Here is a 3,438-nt window from a genome sequence, read left to right on the forward strand (position 1 = left end):
GCCATGTGGAGTTTTCTAGGTTTTCTTCATATTTGTAACAACTGAATATGAGTACCTGCATACCCATTTAAAGTCCTCCCGGGAGGCATCCCCTTGGCATATCGTTCACATGTCTGTTTGCCGTAACCAAATAAACTAATCAAATCTAATTATTACTAGTTTCACTAGACATTACATTTCTAAAAATTACATTACATTAGTTCGTCTTTAATTTGGTAGATTTGACAATTCAAATCATATCCTCTATTATAACGTAATTACAATGATTAGAGAAAATTTGTAGTTTAAAGAACAAACTGAAAACTTTCTTTGACATCAGTTTGTTTTTCAGTTTTAATATTCGGTATATTCAATTGTTCTGCCGGGTCATTCGAAATTTCTTCCGCTTCATTCTGAGACAACGTTTTACATTTGTGGCAGACGAATCTAAATTTAATCAGAACAAAGCGATATAATAAATTTTTAAAAAATTAGACAGCTAACATTTAAATTAAATTAAATGAGGAAAAAATGTGTTAATCTCCGAGAGAGTCAAGCGTTAAATTTTGACGTTTCGTTACACGTTGACTTTTCGAGATTTTAGATGTTCTCAAGTCTACACTGGTCGTCGTTTTTCGAATGCAATGTTTCATTTTTCTGTATTAAGTCTGCTTACATTCAAGCTTTTACGTCAGTGTCCAGTCAGCCTGTGAGACAAAACTTCGTTATTGTATTAAGTCTCCAATCTTAATTTTACAAGAAGATGGCTTCTTTGCAATTAGAAGTTCAGTCAAGACAGAGAGCGCTGAATACAAGGCACTAATACACTGTAAAATAACATATAAAAATTATTATATACATCAACAAATTTCTGTATTTATTCATTTTTAAGAATGACTTATAAATATATTTGCATAGATGTAGTTAGTTATAAATAATATTTGTAACATGAAGTTTAATAATGAGTTGAAGAATATATTGAATGAACTTACTCGAATTAAGAAGTTCTTTTTAACATAAAAGAATCCGCCAACGCTTATTCCAAATGGAGTTTTACCGTATCTTTTCATGAAATTCAGCATCTTTTTAAAGAAATAAAATGGCTTTTTAATGTATTAAATATATAGAACAATCGAAAAAATTTGAATTTATTTGAATTACCTTCATTTTGGTTTCTAACGGTAAATCAGCAGAACACAATTTATCAATTTCGATGAATTTTCCGTAAAGCTAGAAAGATTGAAATTAATAATATTAAAGACGATTGTTTGATTTGTATATAAATTCTTGAATTCAGTATTTCAATTTATGAATTAATAGCAATTTTATATTATATTAAACATACTGTACATTACAAATATAAGTTTAATGTATTCACTGCTTTAACCACGATTAAAATTTACTCACCCCATTTGATTTATATCTAGTATTATACTTATGAATCCCACTTTCTACAAAGCCTTGCTGCTAGCAGACATGTTACACATTGTGTCCTTCACATAGTCTGTAATATGTCTTTGTAAAAAACACCTGTCAGCAATTCCCAGTGTTCTATTGACAATCTAATATAAGTTAGTGAAATACATTTTATACATGCTCAATGTTTCTAGCTGTTTGACTTTAGTTACCAGNTTATGTTGGAAAAAATTTCATCTTTTCATCCGTTTTTCATCTTAAAACACTTGGAATAAATTATTACTTTATTGTTCGTAAATAGGTTATAAACATCCCATTTTAATTAATAAAAGTTTCAATATTACTTTTTCAAGAATGTTTCTAAATCTAGTTAAAAAGAAGAGATAGGTTTAAATCTAACTTACCGAAGATGAGAACCGTGATAGTTGAAAACTTAAAATCGTAAATAACACCACGAAAGTTATCAAAACAATGGAAAATGCAAGACGCGAGTTCTTTTTAACATAAAAGAATCCGCCGATGCTTATTCCAAATGGAGTTTTACCGTATCTTTTCATGAAATTCAGCATCTTTTTAAAGAAATAAAATGGTTTTTTAATGTATTAAATTTATAGAACAATCGAAAAAATTTGAATTTATTTGAATTACCTTCATTTTGGTTTCTAACGGTAAATCAGCAGAACACAATTTATCAATTTCGATGAATTTTCCGTAAAGCTAGAAAGATTGAAATTAATAATATTAAAGACGATTGTTTGATTTGTATATAAATTCTTGAATTCAGTATTTCAATTTATGAATTAATAGCAATTTTATATTATATTAAACATACTGTACATTACAAATATAAGTTTAATGTATTCACTGCTTTAACCACGATTAAAATTTACTCACTCCATTTGATTTATATCTAGTATTATACTTATGAATCCCACTTTCTACAAAGCCTTGCTGCTAGCAGACATGTTACACATTGTGTCCTTCACATAGTCTGTAATATGTCTTTGTAAAAAACACCTGTCAGCAATTCCCAGTGTTCTATTGACAATCTAATATAAGTTAGTGAAATACATTTTATACATGCTCAATGTTTCTAGCTGTTTGACTTCAGTTACCAGTCAATTAGTTATATATAACGATTCTTACACTCAAAACAAAGCCAACATTGTTAAACAACGTGTGTATAAAAATGTTAATAGCAAGTGTCTATTTTGGGTCTAACTGTACCCAGAGTTAATGTTGAGTTGAGCTGTGACCAGTTATTAGTGTTATTTACTCGGAAGTTTAACTACAAGTTATGCATTCAAAAGGTAGAACGTGATTAACACGATTTCTATTGAAGACCTAATGGCTTTTATATTGTATAGTCTGAAATATTAGAGATTATAGCTCTACTCTACTCGCAGGTTAGTTTTCATATTTTGCTTTAAGAAAAAAAAAGAAAAAAAAAAAAGAAAAAAAAATCATATTTAACGTTGGTAAAAGATTTTCTCTTCTGTAGAGAATATGGCGACTGAGAGAACGTTTTTATTTGGGAGTTGAAAGACCTTCCAGGGTAGCGGTTCTGAACCTTTATAGTGTTCAGCATTCCGTTGAATCTGAAAATAACTCTTTCAACCGCATAAAAAATATGTGTATATTTTTTATTTGAGAAAAAATATTTATTGCATAAACAAATGCCATGTTTATTTACAATATATATTTGATAATAGCTTCAAGAACCCGCTTCGCTGGGTTTTTATTTGTATGTAATATAGTTGTTTTTATATATAAAAGACTGTTTTTCTAAGTAATCTAGAATCTAGCTGCAAGGACCCGCAAAAACGCAAAAAAACCGCCTGTAAATCTTGCATGCCGCTTTATATTAACACTTCCTTTGTTACTCAACACTTCCATTGTTAACATTTCCATTCTTAACACTTCCACTGTTAACACTTCCATTGTTACACATCTTCGAAGTCAACCACTTTAAACCCCATATCTTGCATCTTGTAAATCTTGCATGCCGCTTTATATTAACACTTCCTTTGTTACTCAACACTT

The 3,438-nt window shown here is 29.3% G+C and overlaps 1 long non-coding RNA gene across 1 annotated transcript; it reads right to left on the bottom strand.

The window, feature by feature from the left end:
• Nucleotides 1-205: 205 nt before the first annotated feature.
• Nucleotides 206-1,210, bottom strand: LOC111632928. The gene is made up of 3 exons (XR_002757960.1): nt 1,141-1,210; nt 972-1,061; nt 206-806 (listed from the first exon to the last, which is right to left on the bottom strand). It is a non-coding gene; the product is annotated as an uncharacterized LOC111632928 (long non-coding RNA).
• Between the last annotated feature and the right edge of the window lie 2,228 nt (nt 1,211-3,438).

This window comes from Centruroides sculpturatus, unplaced genomic scaffold (assembly GCF_000671375.1).
Source record: "Centruroides sculpturatus isolate CEXI.00-Female unplaced genomic scaffold, Cexi_2.0 scaffold292, whole genome shotgun sequence".
NCBI lineage: Eukaryota > Metazoa > Arthropoda > Arachnida > Scorpiones > Buthidae > Centruroides > Centruroides sculpturatus.